The sequence below is a fragment of the Dama dama genome, chromosome 30 (assembly GCF_033118175.1).
Source record: "Dama dama isolate Ldn47 chromosome 30, ASM3311817v1, whole genome shotgun sequence".
NCBI lineage: Eukaryota > Metazoa > Chordata > Mammalia > Artiodactyla > Cervidae > Dama > Dama dama.
The window spans coordinates 79,149,001-79,173,096 of NC_083710.1; the positions used below are offsets into that span (position 1 = coordinate 79,149,001).

The window sequence follows — 24,096 nt, forward strand, 5'->3', positions numbered from 1 at the left end:
AAGAACCAAAGACTGACAAACATTTTTATAATACTTTTTATTTCTTATAGATCATTTAATTCAGCCAGGCCAAGTAGTAAAGAATGTTCCATCTTGGCTCCAAAACAGAAAATCTGAATAGGGAAGACAGAACACACTATAAGATCTGGGTTGCTCTAGAAGGGATCACCAGGATCAATATGCAAAACTTCTCTAACAAACAGGAGCAGGAATGCCAGTGAGTGATGACGTACTGCAATGGCAACTGAACTAGAGAACATCAAAGGCCCCTTGGGGTCCTACAACTTGATGGGTTCTCCACTTTATAGGCACTGGCTGTGTGCGATTCCAGCCAGGCAGAAAGGGAATGAGTGAATCTTTGGTGGCACAGGTAACTTAAAGGGATTGCACAGAAGGCCCCAATATGCCTCATAAAGTATATAAGATATACCTTTTAAGGTTTATCTTACATATTACCTAGGCTTCCCCATAGCTCAGATGGTAAAGAATCCGCCTGCAATGCAGGAGACCTGGATTCGATCCCTGGGTCAGGAAGATCCCGTGGAGGAGGAAATGGCAACCCACTGCAGTATTCTTGCCTGGAGAATCCCATGGGCAGAGGAGCCTGGCGGCCTAGAGTGCATGGGGTCGCACAACGTGGGACACGACTGAATGACTGAGCACAGTACAATAACATCACCAGTGAGGACGCTAAGGTCAAAGATGCTTAAAGAAGACATGACCAAAGTCAAAGCACACAGGGCGTCTGAACTAGGACCTCTCGTCCCTCATCCCCAGACTCACTCTTTCTACTCTACCATGATGCTTTCCCGTCAGGCCCCCAAAGAACCTCAATCCTTACACACAGAAGTTCTAAGCAAGTGAAAGAAAATTTGACATTTATAGAGGAAAGAATAAAACCACAGATCAAAATGCCTGCCCAACTTCGGGGTGGGGGGGCTGCAATATGGCTCCAGTGAAGACCACATCTTTCTTCCAATGTCTTACCATGAAACATATGCAAACCATGTGCTCCATCTAGTGGATTCATGGGAGAGCCTCAGGATGAGGGAAATGTCTTTACTCTTCAGTTTACACACTCCTGAAGCATACATTTCCTAGCACAAACCTCCACCCGAAATGGCAGTGCTAAAAAAAGAGATTAGAAAGATTCCAAGCTTCCAGGAGTCAAGGATAAATTCTTTCCAACAAGTTAAAACCAGACTCCACACTTGCTTCCTCCCTCATTCCCAGTTTTCTCCAGCATAAAGAAATCAGTCAACAAGGTAGGTCACCTGACAGGTAATCAAAGTAAAAGCTTTCACATGACACATACCCCACAGGTATAACTCAGACTTGACTCTGAAGTTCAGAGTCTCTTGACATTCCTGTGGTTACTGTCACCTTAAACCCAAGAGCAGACCCTCCTCTCAAAAAAAAAAAAAAAAGAAAAGAACAAGATGTGATGAGAAAACCCAACTCAGAAGTCAGCCAACATTCCTGGTCCTGCCAAGTCTCTGAATGTTGCAACCTGCAGTCATTCAACTGCTGCCTAGGTCCCTCCTTTGTAAAACGTGGACGATGCTGTGAGGATGACGCGGGATGACCGATGTCAAGCACCTCCGGGGGACCACAGCACTCAGTGAATGGCAGAGACAGACAGGAAGATTCAAGTAAGCTTCTTATTTATAGGTGCTTCCTTTCCTTCACCCCCAAATTTTTATTTTAAAAAGGCAATACATCAAAACAGCAAGCAGAGTTGCTAGAAGATATGCAGATGATAAGAAGCAGTCAAGAAACTGTCCCTTATTGAGTATGACCAGAAAAACAGAGAAACAAGAAGATGGGTCCTTATAAACCACACTAATGTGTCTGAATTTCACCCAACAGTCAATGAAAAGCCACGACATTACCCTTCCTTGACCCTGATCTGTCACATTCCCACACGGCTCCAAAACTTCATCAACCCATTTCCTAAATTATAAAATAGGATGCTCTTAAAGTTGTGCTTCTGTCTTCTGTCTCAGCTTTGCAATTGGAATGTCAACTGTCACGCACATGTTCACTCTAGACTTGTGTTTTAAGTGCTGAAGAAACATCAAATAATGTCCATTATGAACCTTTTGTTGTGTCATAACTCTCAACCTATCCGTTTTGAGCAAGCATGTTTCCTAACAGCGGTAAACATCTTTGACTCCAATTAAACTATTAAGTGTAATGTAACATAAAATATGAATGAGACAGTTGATTGCCTCACTCACCCCAGTGTCTATCCTCCCCTTTCAAACTGAGTGGGTGTATGGCCACCCGGCCAGAGACTATGCTTCTCAGCCTCTTGCGCAGTGAGTTGTGGCTACAGGAGCAGGTTCTGGTTAATGGAATGTAGGCAGAAGTGATGTAGGCAAATATAAAGTCATGCACTTAAACGGGAAGGAGTCTGCCATCCTCATGCTATCTCCCCTTCCTGCTGGCCAGAACACAGACCAGCTGGCAGGAGTTGGAGTACCCTTCTAAAATTACAAGAAGAAAGATCTTGTGGAAGATGGCAGGACAACAAGTTAGCAGGAACCTGGACCCCAACATGGTAAGAGTCATCAAGCAAGCTGTTTACACTTGGACAATTATTGTAAGAAAAATTTCCCATCCTTTATAAGCCACTGTTTTATTAGTCTTTGCTAAAGTTAAATCCTAACAAATACTGAGATAACTACAAACCTGAAAACAAATATTTTGTCCGGTCAACAGATATTTGTCAGGGACCCATTACAGCCAAGCATACTATAGGCTCTAAACACACAATTGAGAATAAGACTCAGTTCCTGCCCTGTAAGAGCTCATACACTGATGGGATGAAAGACTTTAGATCACGGTACTAAAAAAGAAAACAATGCAAATGTACTTCATGACACTGAACAAATCACTTAAACAATGTTTAAACAGTACATTTTATATATACATTTCCATAATGAAAAAATATTGTCAAAAAAAGAAAAATCCAGAAGAAACAAATTTTAACTCAGTGTTTTAAAGTTTTCAAATCACAAATCTGATAAAGGATTTTTATCCAGATAGAAATTCTAAACTCAATAATAAAGTGAAAGTCGCTCAGTCGTGTCCAACTCTTCGTGACCCCATGGACGATACAGTCCATGGAATTCTCCAGGCCAGAATACTGGGGTGGGTAGCCTGTCCCTTTTCCAGCAGATCTTCCTGAACCAGGAATCGAACTGGGGTCTCCTGCATTGCAGGTGGATTCTTTACCAACTAAACTATCAAGGAAGCCCAAACTCAACAATAATAAACAATAAAGATAGACAAAATGTTTAAACAAAATTGTCACAAAAATATATCTAGATATATTTAGAAATAGTACATTATAAAATGCACAAAATCACTAGTAATTAGCAAAATTTATTTTAAAACCTATTGAGCTACCTCTACACACCTACTGAAATGGCTAAAATTAAAGTCGGACCATACCAAGTGATTGGAGAAGAGGGTGACAACCCACTCCAGTATTCTTGCCTGGAGAATTCTATGGACAGAGGAGCCTGGAGGGCTACAGTCCATGGGGTTACAGAGTCAGACACGACAGAGCAACTAACACACACACACACACACACACACACACACCCCCGCAGAGTCAGACACGACAGAGCAACTAACACACACACACACACACACACACACACCCGCAGAGTCAGACACGACAGAGCAACTAACACACACACACACACACACACACACACACACACACACACACACACACACACACACACACACACACACACACACACACACACACACACACACACACACACCGCAAGTGATGCCAATGATGTGGGATTGGGATGTGGGATACACTCTGACGAGCTGTTTCTGGGAATGTGAAATGGTACAACAACCTCGGAAAACAGTCTGACAGTTTCTTACCAAGTAAACACATTTACCAACCACATGACCCAACCATTCTATAGTTATTTACCTAACAGAGAGGAAAACATGCACCCATACAAAAGTTATACACTAATATTCATGGCAACTTTATCTGTAATAAACAAAAGCTGAAAAGAACCCAAATGTCCAAGTGACTAGATAGACTGATCAATTATAGGATACCCTTATAATCCAATGTTACTCATCAATTAAAAAAATGAACTATATGAATGAACCTGAAATAATTGTGCTGAAAGAAAGAAGTTACACAAAAAAAAGTTTGTAATGTATGATGGCATTTTTATAAAAAATAATAGTAACAGAAAGCAGATCTGTGATTCCCTTGGAAGAGGAAGGATTACAAAAAACACAAGGAAACTTTAGGGGGTGATGGATCTGTTCATTGTCTTGAATATGATGATTGTTTTACAGATGTACGCATATATCAAAACATCAATTTTACGTTTTCAGTATGTGCATTTTAACGTACATCAGGTATCCTCAATAAAACTACTTAAGGGGAAAACATCTTACTGGAGCATTTTCACTCAAGTCTCTCAAATGTACATGTGTTTTTAGCTTGAACTAATCTAATTCAGACTGTGCACTAAGGCTATTAAAATACCCCAGTATTACAAATTATTAAGATGAAAACCTGACATTATGCCACTTTTAAGTCAAAACAAAACTGATTTCTGAAAAAAAGGGGGGAGAAGAACAAGCATTTCAGACTCTCCGTCCTTTGAAAAATAAGGGTTCAGTTTTCCTACGTGCCATTTTTGGCTTCTCCCATGGGAAAGTACACTTACACTCAGTCTGTGCATGTGTATATTCTATAAAGAGGGATTACGAAAGGAAAGGATAAGTGGTACCTAGACGTTATCATGCACCGGCGGATGAATGAAAATTCTCCTGACTCCAGAATGAGAATGTCTCCAAACACAAGGAGAAACTCACAAATGCAGTATCTGTTGGCTATACTGGAAATCATTCACATTTGGGGCAAGACAACTGTTATTCCATATCATGCTCAGAACAACTGTAAAATATGAAACAGTAGTTTAATTTTTACTGCATTTAATTTATATCCACTTGCTTTCCTGGAGAATTTCTAAATAAAAATTTGTGCTATTGTATCTGGTATATCCATTGTGAATTACCAAAGTTTTCAGGAAACATCTTTCATAGATTAAGGCTTTAAAATGTATTAGTTAAAAAACAACATCTGTGTGGGCAATAGATTAGTAAATAAAATACTTAACTTTTTGAAGTTAGAAAATGTATTGTTTTGTACACATAATAATTATGCTAGTAAACTCTCCAATACATAAAACAAGACCTTAAAAGTCTTAAAACTCAGCTCATAAAACAGGCTCTGTAATTTATGGGTATTAAAATGGCTGTATGAGTTAAATGACATTACTGTCAACCATGACTCACAGGAAGAGAAAAATGGTTTTCATTTCTTAACACTTGGGAGTTGCTTCATTGTTAAATACTAAAATTAAGAACAAAAGATACATTTTTAAAAAACCACTCTCAAATGACACTGTGGGAAACTATTACAAAGAAAACTTGGTAAAAAGTAATATATGTAATACTTTAATTGAATATTGATAACAATAGTATAGTGGCTGCTCTCTGCACAGTGATGCCTTGGGGTTATCAGTCTTTCAGCAAGCACTATGCTTGGAGAAGTAGTAATTCAATCCCATGAGGGTCTCTGTCTAGTGAAGAAGTTTTCTGCATGAAAGGTGAAGACAAACCCATTCTTGGCAACTGGCTCCACGTGTTTCCTCCTCCACATATGTTAACCAACAGCACAGCCACAGTTTAAGAAAGGCTGAGCACCATTATACTTGGATTACAAATTCCTGTTTGAATCACCTGTGGGAGTTACACTTTTCTGATAGTACTGAGAGGGTGCTCAAAACCCAGAGGGGCTCTAGAGTCAGACAGCTCTGGTTTGAGGAGTTCCAGCTCCACTTCTTATTGGCACGTAACCCTGAACAAGTTACTGAACCTCTCCAAGGCTCAGCTTTCCCATCTCTAAAATGGTGACAAAGGCAGCACCTACCCCTAGCAAAGTAAGTACCCCATAAATAACATCGCTTCATAATTCTTTTTCTGTCACAATCAGCAAGAGGAATATCTACGAGAATTGCTGAGAACTGAATAGAAATTGGGAAAAAAAAAACTGACACTGACTTTCTGAGAAACCAAAGAAACGGTCAGAGATATAAAAATTTCAGGAAAGCGTGTACATAGTGATTAAGTAAACTATTCTACTTCAAAATTCAATCTAAATATTGTACCAAATATCTAGTGGCTGCATAAATCATTCATGGATCCCCAGAATTCAAGTATTCATTCACCAAACAGAGCCAAATACAGAGAGCTCCTATTCCGCTCCAGACCTCAGGGATGGCACATGAAGACCTGCTCGCATCCTAAAGGAGCCGATGACAACAAGGTGGGTGGGGAGACTGTGGGGAGGAAAGGGGTAGGACACACTCTTAATAGAATATACTGACCAACCCCTTCCTGCCTCACTGCTCCACCCAGGAACTGCCTCTTCCCCACCTCACCTCCAAGTGTCTATCACTGCTTAAGTCAGCAGTGTAACAAAAGATGGCTTTTAGCACTTGGAGCTTCAGTTTCAGCATCAGTCCTTCCAATGAATATTCAGGACTGATTTCCTTAGTATTGACTGGTTTGATCTCAATCCTAAACTAAATCAGTCCTGAATATTTATTGGAAGGACTGATGCTGAAGCTTCAATACTTTGGCCACCTGATGAGAACTGACTCACTGGAAAAGATCCTGATGCTGGGAAAGATTGAAGGCAGGAGGAGAAGGGAATGACAGAGGATGAGATGGTTGGATGGCATCACTGACTTGATGGACATGAATCTGAGTAAACTCTGGGAGCTGGTGATGGACAGGGAAGCCTGGCATGCTGCAGTCCATGGATGGGGTTGCAAAGAGCTGGACACAACTGAGTGACTGAACCGAAAAGATATGCCCACCTCCTAACCCCTAAAATCTGTGGAAAAGGGGCTCTGCAGATGTAATGATGCTGAGATGAGATCATCCTGGATTACCCGGATGGATCCTAAGCCCAATGACAAGTGTCCTTACGTATAAGAGAGAGAGAAGAGGGAAAGACACAGACCCAGAGGAGAGGCCGTGTGGAGTCAGAGGCAGGACTAGAGTGACGCAGCCACACGCCCAGGAAGACGGGGGTCCCCGGATGCTGGAGGAGGCAAGGAAGGCACCTCCCCGAGGGCCTTCAGAAGGAGCACAGCCCTGCCTGATTTCAGACCGCACGCCTCCCGAGCTGAGAGTAAACCTCTGTTGTTCGAAGTCACCGAGTTTGTGATCATCTGTTATGGCAGCCATAGGAAACAAACACAGAGCCCCACATGATTAATACAGGAAACCCTGTGGCTTTAAGGATCTTCTAGTGGGCTTTTACTGGCAGCGGAGAGTCAGGCACCTTATTTCTGTTGTAGCTAATAATTCTAAGCAACTGCCAAGGGAGGAGGCGTAATCTCCGCCCTATGACTTGGTCACGGATGCACCGTAGCTGAACTTGCTTGAGGAGCAGGCAGCAAGAGACGGCGCCGCGGCATTTTACACCCCAGGCTCCACTAAATGTGGTCTTCTCCCTGCACTCCCGCGCCTTCCAGCTAGACACCGGGTAAGATCACCGCACCGTCCAGCCCCCTCCTGCGCATCACCAGTCACCCGCTCAGCCCTGCCAGGCAGAGTGAGGCTTCCCAGACTTGAAGATCCCCTGTCAACGGAGGAAGGAACCTGGACAGATTTTCAAACTTTTGAGTAAACCATGTCAACACCAGTGAGTAACTACTGTTCACGTGTTTACAGTTTAAGACATTTTGCTTTCAACTGTAGCACGGAACGCTATGTCAGTGTTACATAAATGAGGCAAAGACGGCCTCTGCGCTTTGGTCCCAGGGTCATTTATTTCTTCACTGCTGAATAAAGAAGAAATCAGGCTGAGACTGGTTAGCTTGAGAGCCCCCTGGCACCAAACTCATTTTTCACACATCTGATTATTTTGAAAACAAACAAGCAGATTTCTAACCATAGAGGCTGCTTTACAGAACCCATGGAACAACACCTGACATTGACAAGGTGGGATCTTACAGTTACAGGTCTGCTAGGGCTCTCAGAGCGCTCTGCCACTGAGCAAGGTAACTTCAACATGTGAGCGCCTTCCAGTCCCTACCACACCCCCCCCTCAGCTAGCCCACTCGGGGGAGAGGAGTTCCCAGCCCTCTTCCCCTTCTGAATGGTAGTCCCCTGGGAGCCTCTGTTTAGCTGGTCTCGTGCAACTTTTTCCAAGCGCTGTCCAATCAAGCTTGCATGTTACTACTGCTTCTCATGGTTGTGCCTTTTTCCTTGGTCAGCCCCAAAATCCTTAAACCCCCTATAGTCACCACAACACGACTTGGAGGCAAAAGAAAGAAACTAGGAAGAAATCATGCTGTCTTTTCCTTGCCTTGGAAATTGAACTTCCCTGAGAACTGGCCCTGAAGCAACTGCAGTCGCCTGGGTGGGCACACACTTGGCCCTCTGCCCCAGACATCCTGGACAGGCTCTCCCTTCCCAGAGTACAGAGAGCCAGAGTTTCAGAGGGTACAGAGTTTCTCTACAGTTTCCTGTCCTGGGATGTCAGCTCCTCCAGCTTTCCCCCACTGAGGAGGTAGAACTCAGCTGGCAGAGAGGAAGGCAGCCAGGCACGCACACAAACAGGACCCAAGAGCAAGATGAGGCAGATGAAAGTGAAGCTGCCAAGGACCACCTCTATCCCTTATCCACCAAAGGTGGGGCAAGGGGGAGAGGACAGCCCAGAGGGATCTGAGGAGGACGGTGCAAGTAAGCAGGGGTAACCGCAGAGGGGAACTGACCCCTTCACCCAAAGCATCCAATCCCCTGCCCTCTCTCAGCTCAGCCCCTCTCTGAAGCTCTATGTAGGCCGCACTGCAGTTGGGACAGCACTGATGTGCCCACACTCTGCAAGGCGGGGGTGAGCATCGTCTGGTGCCAGAGGCCTCTAGTAAATGTTTGCTGAATGAATGACATGAGCACGGACTTCTCCTGTACATTTAATTACTGTAGTTCTTACTCAACATATTAACTCTGCTATAAAGTATCTGATAACAATGGCTCAGTGAGGCTCGGTCACGGTTTGCTGGTTGTCAAGCACGTTCAACTGCTCCTGCGACATTGCTGAAATTCACAGGTGGAGAGCCAGGGCCCAGCCTGACTGCCCCACGACGATGACACCAACGGATCTCAAACACCAACACTGAGCGAAACAACCAGCCAGCTCTCCTGAGACTGCCAGAATCGCCGGCTCAAGAAACAAGAAGCCTGCAGGAAGCCGGCAGCCGGCACTGGGTGTTATTTATGTGTGTTCCCTCAGCAGCTAGCAGTATACAGCAGGACGTCCATAAATGCTCAGTGCAGGGTTTCCTGGAGCAACAGATGCTTCCCACGGCTGGGGTGCTTCAAGCTCTGGGGACAACACATGCCCTCTCACCTGGCTGCGGGCCCGGCCAGACCCACACCACCCAGGACCAGCACAAGGTGGCAAGTGGAGAGGGACAACAGACCAGATCGCCAGGCACAGAAACAAGGGTGACTTCCTGCTTCTTGAAAGTAACACAGTAACGACTCACTGATGCTTTATCAAAGTGCAAATTTTGACACACACACCAAAAAAAAGGAATTGGGAAATCCAAAAACTTAGAGAGCAACTCAAGAGACACTTGCTTTGGGCTCCCTTAGAGATGGTTTCCATATGGGCAACAGGTTGAAGACAAGGGCAATCATTTCCCCCAAACTGTTAGTACAATGCAGTTATTAAAACCATAAGTAGAAGTTACACTAAAAGAACCTGCCCGATTATAAGCTCAGCAGCTGACATCACACACAGGCCGCCCCCCCCACCCCCCGCGCCCCAGTAACACACACCCTCCCGTTTCTCCCTATGTTTTTCAACAGGAGGACAAGATTTTACCACACAGAGGGAAAAAAAAGGAAGGAAACCTCCCACCTTATCCAACCCATAAAATCATCACCCACAAGCCACTGAGTAGCATCCAGGTGGACAGATCTTCTACAAAACTTGCCTCACTATGTTAATCAGCTTTTTTTTTTTTCTTTAAATGGTATCAAAGAAACCAGAACCTGTAGGTAACGTGGTAAATAGCACTGGGTGTTATCTATACGTGTCCCCTCAGCACCTAGCAGTATACAGCAGAACTGATATCACAACCAGGAAACCTTAAAGCAGACAGAAAAGGAGGGAACTCCTTTTTAAAACGGTGACCCCAGGCTCGCAGGACCCCGCTGAGTGACCTCTCCAAAGTTGCCTTTCCTCCAGGGAAGGTGGGAGGCGGGACGCCCAGCAGCAGGTTTGGCTGGATCGATGCCCACACGCTCTGAGGAGGAGGAACCTGACCTCGGGGCCACTCATGTCCCATAAGTAAGGGCTAGGCCTCATCATTCACCCTCTCAGAGATTAAGAACGGAAGTAGTTTGTTGGTTTTGAGGTTTTCAAAAGGAGGAAGGATTTTACAACCAGTGTGCTAACCCCACTTTGGCTCTACTCTGGAAAACAACAATTAAACAGTTGCCCAATTTTTAGGCCCTGTCTTGGTGGCAAACAACCTGTAGAACTTGCCCGGTCAGCAGGAAAGTCAAGGGGCATGGGGGCGGGGGTCCTACAGAGCCATTCTGACTCACTGTAGTGTTAAATACCTTGAATGCATTTCACCCACACCCTTGAAACCGGTTTTATTAAGGGTATAGACTCGGATATGGGTATCTCTGCCTGATTCCACCATTTACTTTTTCCTTTTCATTATATCCAACTCCCGTGACCCACAGCTCTTAGCCCCAGAAATAACCTATGCTTACTTTCATTGGTTGATGCTACAAGATGTAGCTCTGGGTGTTTCTTAAATACTTTTTAAAGTCTTTATTAAATTTGTTACAATTTTGTTCTGTTTTATGCTCTGGCTTTCTGACCATGAGGTATGTGGGATCTCAGCTCTCTGACCAGGGACTGAACCCACATCCCCTTCATTGGAAGGCAAAGTCTTAACCACTGGACTTCCCTTTCGGTGATGCTTCAAGTGAAAAATCCATCCTGAAATTTCTTCTTCTGTCAGGGCGAGGATGAAGAGAGAGCAAAAGCTGAGCAAACCAAGTTTACTCTCTTGTATCCCTAAGAGTTAACAGACAAAATGTTTATTTAAAACAATGTCAAAGAGCCACTGAAATCTATGCCATTTTTTTGGTGGCTGTGCTAGACTCACATTTGGAAGCCAAATAAATAAACTGAGCCAAGCATTTCAGTACACCTTGTTCAATGATAAATTTCCCAAGATGATGTGCTAATTAAAATATCTTCCAGTTGACCCTGGAAGTAAAGTATGGTCTATTTGCAAAAAAAAAAAAAAAAAAAAAGGAAAAAGTAAATATTCTACTCTTGATCTCCTCAGAACACATAGCCTTTCCTACGGGGGCCACCTTAAGAAGAACAACTGTACAGATTCTAGAAAGAGCCACCAGACTGAGAAATGCCCCTACCATACAAGGACGCAGGTTTGTGTCTGTCAAGGTCCTGGAATCAGACAAGAAGAACCAGGGGATTATTTTTTTAGATCTAAGAATATTTTCTTTAATACCTTCTTTATTTGTTTTTCACTCTAGGGTGCGGTATGAAAGTAATGAAACAAAAAATTAAACTCCACAGTCAAACTTGTTCTCAAATCAGTGGTTCGAAGAAGCACCAGCTTTAAGCAACATCCTTTCCTGCAAAGTGTCTCTGAACATAAAGTCAACATTTCACTCTTCCTTCTTTTTCCTCTCCTATCTGTAACTCACTTTCTTGCTTTCACGTCCAAGAGTGCAGGACTCCTCATTAGCAGGGCTCCTACTAGTCCAGTCATCGGCTCTGCCGCAAGTTTTCACCCTGGCAAGTCCCCCAGGCCATGGGCAGCACCAGGGACCAAGGTGGCACACAAGCATTGGTCCAGCCCTGGTGCCCGGTGACAGATAATGTACCACATTCACGCTCAAGGTTGAAGAAGATGTCCATGGGGAGTTAAGAAATGGTTCACTGCTGTTTGCTTCTTGGTTTACTTCTTTGTTTGTCTTTACTTCTTGATTTACTTTTTTGTTTGTCTTTCCATGTACAAAGCTCTGGCAAGATTTTCACCAATCTGTGAGTTTTGGAAAAGAGGCAAACCTGGAGACAGGACTCTAGGCATCCCAAAATTCACGCCATATTCCCACTGTGTAACTTTATCACTCTGCTACTGTCTGGCCCTACTCTGGCCAAGAAGACAGCTGGAATTTTTAACAATATATGTTTTGTATCTGCCAAAGTAACATATGCACATAACAAAAAACATAAACATTACCAAAGGGCTTATAATGAAAAGCAAGCTTACCCCACTCCACTCCCAGCCTTGCTTCTCAGAGGCAAATACTTTCAGTGACTTCTCCTGGGAGTTCCCTCTGTATCTAATCTACAGATTTTCTAAATTTATCCTTTCTAAGCATTTTCTTTTTTTTTTTTTTTTTCTTTCTAAGCATTTTCAATCAACTTTATGCTATGAGAGATGAGGAAGCACACAAACAAAACTCTTGTGCTCACAGTCACTATTTTTACCTGTGTAATGTTAAGTAACACACTTTATAATCTTACTCCATCACTGAGAGTTTCTCATGACTTCCCACTGTGTAAGGTAAAGATGTTAAGTACCAAAAAGTGAAATTTCAATCACTGAAATTTGGCTTTGCTACTAGGTGGCACCAGTGGTAAAGAACATGCCTACCAATGCAGGAGACACAAGAGATGCAGGTTCTATCCCTGGGTAGGGAAGGTCACACAGAGGAGGGCATGGCAATCCACTCCAGTATTCTTGCCTGGGGAATCCCATGGACAGAGGAGCCTGGCAGGCTACAGTCCATAAGGCTGCCAATAGTTGGACACAACCGAAATGACTTAGCATGCACTAATACTAGCTGATAAATCATGTGCCTGAATATGGAATGAAAAGGAAGAGTAAAAAATACATTTTGGCATTATATGGACCTCAATAAATCCCTCCATTTCATGGTTCCAACTGGCAGAGTAATCAATGGGTAGTCTCAAGAATTCGGGAGGGGAGGCCCAACCACGAAGCAAAACTTCATCATTCATGTGACTATATTTACAATACCTCTGAACTCACACACCCTCCCCACCCCCTCACCTTCCAACCTTAGGGTATCTTGCCAAGAGGAGGTAGCAGGTAATGCCAAGGTGTCTCATCACACTTTGGCCAGCCCTGAGCTTCAGGAAGCTTGCTTCAGCCAGGGGGTAAGGATGTACCAGAAAAAGGCAAATCTGATTTAAGGGTGCCAGTTAAAGGTTACTGGTGTAACAGATAACTGAAGATAAGACATATACTACAGCCAGTTAATGATCCCTAACATAAAACACTGAATTTCACTTGGAAACTGCTGATCTTTCAAGATCATCAGTGCTGGAGATCAGGGGTCCCCAACCCCTAGGCCACGGAAGGGGACCGGTCCAAGGTCTCTTAGGAGGTGGGCTACACAGCACGAGGTGAGCTGCAGGCGAGCGAGTGAGCGAAGCTTCCTGCGTCTTTACAGACGCTCCCCACTGCTCGCATTACCGCCTGGGCACAGGACAAGTCCAGGGCTCCCCCTGATTCTGCATTATGGTGAGCTGCAGAATTACATCAGGGTACATCACAATGTAATAATAATAGAAATAAAGTGCACAAAGAGCGTAATGTGCTTGAATCATCCTGAAACCACCCCCCGAGCTCCCTAGTCGTTGGAAAAACTGTCTTCCTTGAACTCAGTACCTGGTGCTGGCGAGGCTGAGGACCACTGCTATAGATACTCTCTTAGGCCAATGTCCTCATTATACCTAAAAACATAAGCAACAAACACAGCAAAAATATTTTAAATAACTTACTAAGTTTTCCAAGTTTATCAAGGTTATTTAAGCTTCAGAATGTAAAATGACATTAGATTACATTTTGGATCCTGCCGAAAATTTCCAACAGTGGAAAGTGAGTAAAAACTTGAAAATAAAAAACTGAAACACACATGGAATATGTAGTTCTTTGTGCACATACACACGTGTGTGTATATATAGTCTTTGTGCACATATACATGTATGTGTATATATATTCTTTTTCATACTCTTTTCCATTACGGTTTATTATAAGATATTGACTATAGTTCCCTGAGTTATACAGTAGGATCTTGTTTACTTTATATATAGTAGTTTATTCCAGAATAGATCACATCCTGGGCCATAAATCTAGCCTTGGTAAATTCAAAAAATTGAAATCATTCCAGTCATCTTTTCTGACCACAGTGCAGTAAGATTAGATCTCAATTACAGGAAAAAAATTATTAAAAATTCAAACATATGGAGGCTAAATAACATGCTTCTAAATAACCAACAAATTATAAAAGAAATCAAAATATGCATAGAAACAAATGAAAATGAAAACACAACAACCCAAAACCTATGGGACACTGTAAAAGCAGTGCTAAGGGGAAGGTTCATAGCATTACAGGCTTACCTCAAGAAACAAGAAAAAAGTCAAATAAATAACCTAACTCTACACCTAAAGCAACTAGAGAAGGAAGAAATGAAGAACCCCAGGGTTAGTAGAAGGAAAGAAATCTTAAAAATTAGGGTAGAAATAAATGCAGAAGAAACTAAAGAGACCATAGCAAAAATATATATAGTAGTTTACATACACTAATTCCAAAGTCCTAATTTATCCCTCCCCCACTCTGGAATGTGTAGTTTATATTATGTCACAAAGCAGAAGATAAAACTTCAGTGATGTTTTAATTATAACCCAGTGCCTATACTTCACCCCATATTTCAGGCCTGTAGGAGAAATATAAATAAGACAGCTTTGGGGTGATATATCAGTAGAAATATCTAAGAAAGCAGAAACGTCGAGTCAGCCATGGTGTGATCCTCAATGACTCACTGATTCTCCTGGCTGCTCAGTAAACATTTCATAAGCACCCATGTGTTCCAGACACCATCATCAAGTCCCATAAGCTCTCTTCATCTATCTCTTCATCTATAACCTGGAGCAGCTGCAGCCTGACCCACTCCAAAGTGCCTGTGGCTCTCAAACTGGATCCTGTTTGAGACACAGGACCGCCCCAAATGTTGGTTCTCCTCTGACGCAAAGGTGCCTGACCCTTCAAATCAAAGAGCAAACCTTTTCAGAGACAGCTGCCCAATGTCTGAAGCCAAGCCCGACAAGCCCATTTCCCCAAGTGGAATAAGAAGGGCGAGGAGCAGGTGGGAGCCTGCCTTCCACCCTCCCACCCTCGCACTCAGCCCCCTCCCACCTCTGCCGGGACCCCTCCGTCCAGCAGGCGAGGGTGTGGGAGCCACTCCCCTCCATGGACTCACAGTCGTCAGCCCCCACTGTTCCTGGCGCGGCAGGAACGACGGCACCTGGAAGGCGGGGACACCTCACCCAGGCTCCCTGCTCCGTGGCCAGCTCCACGTGCCCTTTACCAGCCGGGAGCCGGCGATTAAAACCGTGACCTCTGGGCCACCCATCTCCCCCAGCTCCTTGGGCCCAAAGCTCGGTTAGTGCTTCCTACTTCACTGATTCCCACAAATGCTCACTCTTCCTGCACACACACCTCAGACTGCCTCAGAGCTGGGACACGCATCTCACCCTGGGTTTGGGGCCTAGGGCCTGAGGCCTCTTCATCCTCCCACTTCCCTGCCAATCCTGAACAAGCACCTAAGCCTGCTTCTTTCGTACCCAAGAAAATATCATCCAAACAAATTCCAGGGGGTTATTTTTAATTGAAGTAGAGCTGATTTACTATATGGTGTTAGTTTCAGGAGTACAACATAGGGATTCAATTATCCACATTTTGTTCAGATTCTTATCCATTATAGGTTATTACAAGACATGGAGTGTAGTTTCCTGTTCATTACAGTAAATCCTTGCCATTTATCTATCTTATACGCAGTGGGATATATCTATTAATCCCATACTTCTGATTTATCCTTCCCCCTCCATGGTTTTTTTAACACCCAGAACTTAAAGCTATGAGAATGCTGTACAAGTCATTCACTGATAGGCCAATCAAAGAAAGCAGAGACAGGAATGATGGGGACAGTCTCTAGGAGGGCCTGAACCAGCTACAGAAAGGAGTCTGTCCCCATCACCATGTTCATCCTTTTTACCTGCAATTACATCAATACCCAGACAAAAATGACCCCAGTTGCTAAGAATGATCCACAAAGTATATAAGCTAAGCTAAATCGCTTCAGTAGTGTCCGACTCTGTGCGACCCCATAGACATCAGCCCACCAGGCTCCCCCGTCCCTGGGATTCTCCAGGCAAGAACACTGGAGTGGGTTGCCATTTCCTTCTCCAATGCATGAAAGAGAAAAGTGAAAGTGAAGTCGCTCAGTCGTGTTTGACTCTTAGCGACCCCATGGACCGCAGCTCACCAGGCTCCTCCATCCATGGGATTTTCCAGGCAAGAGTACTAGAGTGGGGCGCCACTGCCTTCTCCGCCACAAAGTGTATAAACCCTCTCAAAACTCAGCAAATAAACTATGTTTCAGAGGGTGGGACATTTGAGAGAGTAGCATTGAAATATATGTATCACCATATGCCACACAGATAGGTAGTGGGAAGTTGTTGTATACAACACAGGGAGCTCAACCCAGTGCTGTGTGACAACCTAGAGGGCTGGGATGGGGTGGGAGAGAGGCTTAGGAGAGAAGGAATATATGTATACCTGTGGCTGATTCATGTTGATGTATGGCACAGACCAACTCAACATTGTAAAGCAACTATCCTCCAACTGAAAATAAATAAATTGAAGAAAAAGAAAACCTATGTCTCCAATTTGAAGTGAAGACAAAGATACTTCACTCCTCCAAAGGCTAAGAAAAAGTCGAAATTCACAATCTGCTGAACTTCCCTCAGGATACATTCGCCCACAAAAATACAAGGACTACAGGAAATACCTCTTCAGAAAGAGAAACGAGCTGGCTTTTTTGAAAATAAAGAAGAAATTCAAAGAGCAACAAATGCCAAACTGATATTCAGCCAAGGGACTGTTCCTGTTTAAACATTCAAAACATCCTTAATTACCATAAGTCATTAGCTCTTGGCATCTCAGCATGGTCGTTTTCTCATGGAAACGTGGGTGCCAGCAGAACCGGGGCCTGGAGTGGAGGGAAGAGGCATAAACGCACCACTCCTCGCAGAAACACCGAGACACCCGCCAGGCATGGCGGACAGCCAGCCAAGGAAGAACCCTAGCCTCCTCTCCTCCACAGGGACCGCTGCCCCTGGCCCGCCGCCCGCCACCTGGGCCTGAAGCAGGATGGAAGCATCTCACGTAAGACACATGCTGGCACCCAGGGGCCTCCCAAGCTGGCTCCCCACCCCCTAGACTCTGTGAAGGAGTAATAATCAACATACAAAATGCTCTCTACTCCAAGTATCAATTTCTTCATTTATCTTCCTGCCTCAATCTCCAAGGGAGAAAGATAATACAGGGTTTATTGTAACATTTTTTTTACCCAAAAGGCCTTTGCCTTTGGTTGGATGGCATCACTGACTTGATGGACATGAGTTTGAATAAGCTCTGGGAGTTGGTGATGGACAGGGAAAACCTGGCATGCTGCAGTCCACGGGGTCGCAAAGAGTTGGACACGACTAAGTGACTGAACTGGGCTGAACTGAAAGAGTAAAACTATATTATTAGTTATTGATAACTAGCAATAACATTTTTAAGAGGCTTCAAAAATTCAGTGCCTGTAAGGTGCCAAAGCTTAAGCCAGATATTTTATACACACCATCCTTCGTCTTCCCAGATTATAATATAAAATTAGGGATAGATAAAAGCTGCTTTGGATCATGCCAGATCCATTCTTGCCAGAAATGGCTCTTATAGTGAAATTTCCAATCTTATTGCTAACCCAGCCGTGCACTGGGAAGCTTTACGAAGTTGCTCTCACATTCTGTGTTCTTCCCCCTTTCTATGGTCTCTCTTATCTCAGAGGACAATTATCTCATTGAAAATTTAATCAGAAAATCTCATAGAGAAATTAATTTGTACTATGATACTAGTGAGTTGAGGCATTATTGCTCCTAGAGATAAATCCTCCATAAAGGAGACCACAGGAAAAAAGCTGTGCTTAACACAAATAAATGAAGGACTAATGGTAGATTTTTGAGGTCTCAGGATTATATGGAGGGCTGAAGTCTTTCCCGTCACCCCTTTCAGTACCCTGTTTCTCAGCTGTCTCCGCAAGCACAGTTCCTAAACAGTCCTGGGCCGCATCCTCGACCCTATTCCCTCAAACGGATTACTGTTGACATCGCCACTATTTCCCCTCCTCATTTCCACTGTTTTACTTTCCTACTGAAGTCAGGCAAGAATTCTGTCAGTAACTTAAACCATAGACATCACAAGGACTTTGTTAAATGAGAAAAGTAAAAATTCACAAACCTATAATGTTGCAAAGAAGGTAAGTTTGCAAAAAGAACTAAGAAGGTAAGTTTGGCCACTTGTACATTATTATAAAATTGCAGCAGTGGGTACCATCATGTCCGACTCTCTCCAACCCCATGGACTGCAGCCTGCCAGGCTCCTCTGTCCATGGGATTCTCCAGGCAAGAATGCTAGAGTGGACAGCCATTCCCTTCTCCAGGGGATCTTCCCGACCCAGGGATTGAACCCAGATCTCCTGCACTGAAGGCAGATTCTTTACTATCTGAGCCACCAGAGAAGCCCAAAAGAAAGACTCTGCCAAAACCCGGGATCAAACCAGGGTCCTTTAGATCTTCAGTCTAACACTCTTCCAAATGAGCTATTTTGGCGCCCCAGTACATTAGTTAAAACTGTAGCAATGGGTACCATCATTTCCCACAGTAATCATGTTTGTCAGAGGGGGAGGAGGGGAAAAACAAACCCATCAACTCTGATGCCTATTTTCAAAGTATCACATTAGATTTTTAAGAAAAAACTTAAGACTATAAATTGAATTCTTCAAATTCAATTTAATCAAATTTAATGTACTTGCATTAAATTATTTAAACTGTTTTCAAAGATATTCTTTCTATAAGCCATTTGAATCAAAAAGTCAACTGCTTTTATTTAAGGTCAACAGTAAGTACTTTCTGAGAAAAGCAGGGACCTCTGTAACTCGGATACCAGGACCAAGGAATAAAAAACAAAAACAGGGTCCCAGCTTTCAGTAACTGCTAGAGGAATCTGCTTCCTGCCACAGCCTGGAGTCAGGATCGGTTACTGTAACTAGGAAACCTCAAGTCGTTACCTGGTCCCCTGTGATAGGCAGTGCCTGTGGCCTGAGCCCATCAGATAACACGAACTCAGGGTTATCACCAAGGGAAGCAAAGCGCCCAGTGCCCACCTGAGCCCCTCACCTTCCTACTCTCAAGAAAATATCAGGTGGTTCTGAGAATAAGGGTCATTCTGCCCTGAAAAAACACACAACAGATGGGGCTAAAGCAGGTTAAAAGCCACATCTCAGAGATGATCTGTCCTAACACATTAAGCAAGAAAAAAAAGGGGATCACGGAGAAGCCCAAGTGAATTTCAGTATAGGATCATTTTCATCTTTCTCCTTTTCCACCATAAAAGACATTGCGATACTTTGAGTTTGTCAAAGGATGTGGCTCTTCTGCTGGACTGCTCGGAAATCTAGTTCATGGGGATTATCAGATCTATTTATAAACCCCAAACGCTGTGAAATTACAAATATCAGTGCTCTCACCTAGAAAAATGAAGACTCTGTTCTATAATTATAACATAGAAAATGTTCCTCTCCATTCTCTAAGACTCTCAAGGTAGGTTAGCGTTTCACCCAGCTGAAAATGTGAAAGAAGGTGGGCCCATGTGACCCATTACCACCTAGGACTGAGGCCAAGATAGCTGAAACCAGAATCCTAGTATCTCTGAAATAATGCAAATCACTGTGAAGCAGGTTTTACAGAGTAACAGGGGAAACCACGTTCTCACTAGCTCTGCGCTGGGAATTTCAGAGGCTGCAATATTAAATAGTGTTTGATATAAGTACACAAATAAACACAATATAGAGTTTAAAAAAAAAAAAAAGGAAAGGGAAAAAAAAGCCCTAGAAGTACTGGGAAGTCAGACTAGTGGGATTTCAGACTAGGGAGAAATCATACCTGGTTCATCCTTTGCCCGTGTTCTTTCAGGAAGATGATCAATAACGACTGCCCCTAAAGTAAACACCTAGGGGTACCTCGGTAAAGAGTACACAGCACTCCCTGGTTTTAGTCTTGCCTTTGTGTGCAAGCATGAAATTCAATAAAAGTTCCAAAACTAGAAAGGGGGGGGGGGGAGTTAGTAATTTGCCTTCCATGTGGGACAGGGTTCCTTCTGCTGAAGACCAACGCTAAAGGAGCTTTCTAGAAACTTTCAAAAGCAAAATCTGCATCCCTGTGTGGAAGCAGGATTCCTCTCCTAGGAGAGGGGGTGTTTGTTTGGGCGGGGGGCGCTCTTGTGAGTGGGGAAGGACACCTCAGGACGCCTAGCAGGGAAAGCCAGCCAGGCTTTTCTGCTTGGAGATGGAGGGGGGCAGGGACTGGAAGAAAAGGCAGCCTGGCCAGCACTCAGCCAACTGCGGTCGGGCCAGAAACACAGGGCCAAGGGGAAGAGAGGTACAAGGAATTTGGATTGGGGTTTTAACGGAAAACGATATGTAATTACACAGGACCTAAGCGACGTAATCAATTATATTAATTACTACCCTGCACCCAAGTTCCTAACTTTTCTCCAGGCTTTCAACAGGACTGCCTCGTAAGCCTGTACAGCCTCTCTCCAGCTTTAAATGCAGACAGACAGCAGATACAGAGAAGAGAGCTCGGAACGATCCTATAAGTATGCCCTGCTAGACCCAGAATCTGAGGCCTATTGTAAATTCCTAGCCCAAGGCATCTGCGCTTTTTCCGAAATAAGCCGCGCTTTCCCAACCGAACCGAGTATGGGCTGCACTAGCATCTCAGGGAGGAGGAATTTTAACAAAAGTGCCTTTGTAGCTGAACGAAACAGAACCTCGTCTGGTTATTGTATTCCACACCAAATGCTTCGAAGATGACAAATTTAAATTCCAGAAGGTCTTCTTCCAGTTTAGTGAACACAAGTGCCTCCCTGGAAATTTTTTTTTTTTTTCTTTTTCTGAGGAAGAAAGCACTAGATATACTTTTGGGTCATTTTTAGAATATATGAAAATGCAACTGTGAGAGTGGTTTTGCCATACAGACTAATAATAGGCAATTTAACTTCCCCCCGGGCACCCAGTGACTTTATTGTTTGACACTGCTTTGGTACATTAAATAGTGCTGAGGAAGTTGTTTTTGAGCCTGTCCTTTAAAATAACAAATCTTAATGGAAAACATCAAGGGGAGATTTAAATACTAAACATTCAAAATATTATACAGATATGTTAATATCCTTATAAAAGATAACTAATTTTTTTGTACATTATTAACTCTGTGGGGGAAAAAAGATGTTATGTCTGTAATGATTCAACTAGGTGTGGCCCAGGCTTCACTGTGAGTAAAACCAGCTCCTAGTCGTCCAGAACAAAGAAACGAGCAATCCACAAGTCATTTCTGAATGGATTTATATTTTGGGGCAACAAACTGTCCTCCCCAGTTCTCTTGTCTAAGTTAAAATAGATGTCGTGGAGTGAACGCTTGCTGGGTGGCTGCCCAGCACTCCCCTCAGCCCCATCACAGGCTTTTTTTCTGAAATGCCCCTTTTCCTATAACCTCCTCCACAGCAGTGTGGGCTCACTCATGCCAGAACAGGTTGGAAGGCGGCCCAGGCCAGTCCATCCCTGGGGCCAAGAAGCAGTCCCTTGCTCTGATGAAAGGCAGCAGCCTTACAAAGCAAGAGGTATAGCCGTGGGGCTCCCTGAAGCCACATTCCTACAATGACCCAAGGCCCCGGCCACAGAGGTAGGTTCTAACGATGGTCACCAGATCCAGGTCCCCTCCCTGTGGGTGTCAGAGCTGGGCCTGAGAGATGGGCCAGTCTCTTGTCAAGTAGCTGGACCCGCAAGAGTGCCATTTCCCACCACTGGATTGGCAGCAAAAGGAGAAAGGGAAGGCAGAGGATGAGATAGTTAGAAACGATGATCACTGACTCAGTGGACATGTGTCTGAGCAAACCCCAGGAGACAGTGGAGGACAGAGGAGCCCGGTGGGCTACAGCCCATGGGGCTGCAAAGAGTTGGACACAACTTAGTGACTGAACCACAACAAGACTGGGAGCAAAGCAAGGAAATCTCCAAGTAGAGAAGGACTCAAAACCTTAAGAACAGCCGGGATAAGGGAGAGCTTACTGAAGGCTGGGAAACCCCAAGATACACCCAGCTGCATCACTCCCCTAAGGCTCTGGGAGACACCCTGCACCTTTATAATACACTGACTGCCCTTTTTCACTTATATTACTTAGACTGACTTGTCACTTGGAACCAAAATTCCAAATTAATACAAAGATTTTCAGCAGTCACACAAAAGAACTGGTCCAAAATATCAGGTGATAGATACCTTGGGTATAAAATCTTGCAAGCACAAAATAGATACCATAGAATAGGGGGGAAATGATATTTTTTAAGTCCTAATTTAAAAATAATTACCCTGCCACTCAGGGAGGGGAAGTCCTGGCTTGAGCTGGTTGACTGGTCTTTCATCTCTGATTTCTTTATTAAATCACTGACTTAGGGTCAATTTTGCATTTAGGGGACTTCCACATCTTCCTATTACACAATTTTCCTCCAAATAAAAGAATAGTTATTTGAACATTTAAATGTTTCTGTAACACTAATGTGCTGCCTTTAACACTACTATGCTGCCTTTAATAAAGAAAAAAGTAACTGTATATTATAAAATAAAGGTTAAGTGTGCAAATTATAAATTTAAAAGTGGAACAGCTTCAAAGCTCTTTGAAACAATAAGTAAACCCTCCTTAAAGGATAGTGGTTTCAAAAATACATATAAGCAGATGTGGAGTTCCATGCTGGCTTACAAGAGACTAAAAGCCCAGCAGGCACTCTGCTTAAACAGTAAACTACTAAAAAAATAAATAAATAAAAGTAAACTACTTGACATGTATTTAACTGAGTTTGAAGACACTCTCATTCGCACTGATTTTTCTTATACTGACAATACACCATTAATTTTGTTATGTTGAAAACTGATGAGATCTACATTCACAACTTTAAGAGAATCACCTAACTTGTATTGGACAATATTTCAAAAGGCAAAATCAGGATTCAGAGGGCTATTTCAAGTATTTGAACAGTATCTCTCCCAACACTGTACATGACCCACACATCAAGAAAAATATGAAATGCCCCAACTTCAAAAACCCCAGTCTTAGTAATTTAGACCTACAGCATAGCAGTCCAGGGGGAATCCGGGGCTTCCATGATGGCTCAGTGGATAAAGAACCTGCCTGCGATGCAGGAGACACAGGAGGTGTAGGTTTGACCCGTGAGTCAGGAAGATCCCCTGGAAGAGGAAATGGCAACCCAGTCTAGTGTTCTTCCCTGGGAAATCCCATGGACAGAGGAGCCTGGCGGACTACCGTCCATGGGGTTGCAAAGAGTCAGACACGACTGAGCAACTAAGCAGGCACACATATGGCATTACCTGACATCTTGACATGGGCTGTGCCGCTGGGATCGACCAGGTCAAGTGAAAACCCAGACGGGACATCCACCTGTGTCAGCGACCCCAGGACCCTCTGCCCTAAGGCTGCATCTTCCCTTACCCTAACCAGGCTCTATGTGTCCCACAGGCCAAAGCCACTCAACAAGGGTTTTCCCCAAGCACCCTGGTCAAAAACTCGCCCAGCGGAGGCCCTTGGACATATCTATCGTGCTCCAGCGAGGCCGTGCTGTGGAATGGAGCAGAGCCACGGAGAGCGTGCTGGGTGGCACTGCCCATCAACACCAGCACTCTGTCCCTGCAAGGACTCCGGGGCCTCCTGGGAGGCCCACGCCAGCTCTGCTCTGGGGACATGTCTGCATCATGT

The 24,096-nt window shown here is 43.9% G+C and overlaps 1 protein-coding gene and 1 non-coding gene across 7 annotated transcripts in view; both read right to left on the reverse strand.

The window, feature by feature from the left end:
- The window catches only part of DOCK9 (dedicator of cytokinesis 9), a 271,530-nt gene that overhangs the window by 222,500 nt on the left and 24,934 nt on the right, over positions 1 to 24,096 (reverse strand). The window lies entirely within an intron of this gene.
- Positions 18,812 to 18,884, reverse strand: TRNAF-GAA (transfer RNA phenylalanine (anticodon GAA)). The gene has a single exon. It is a non-coding gene; the product is annotated as a tRNA-Phe (tRNA).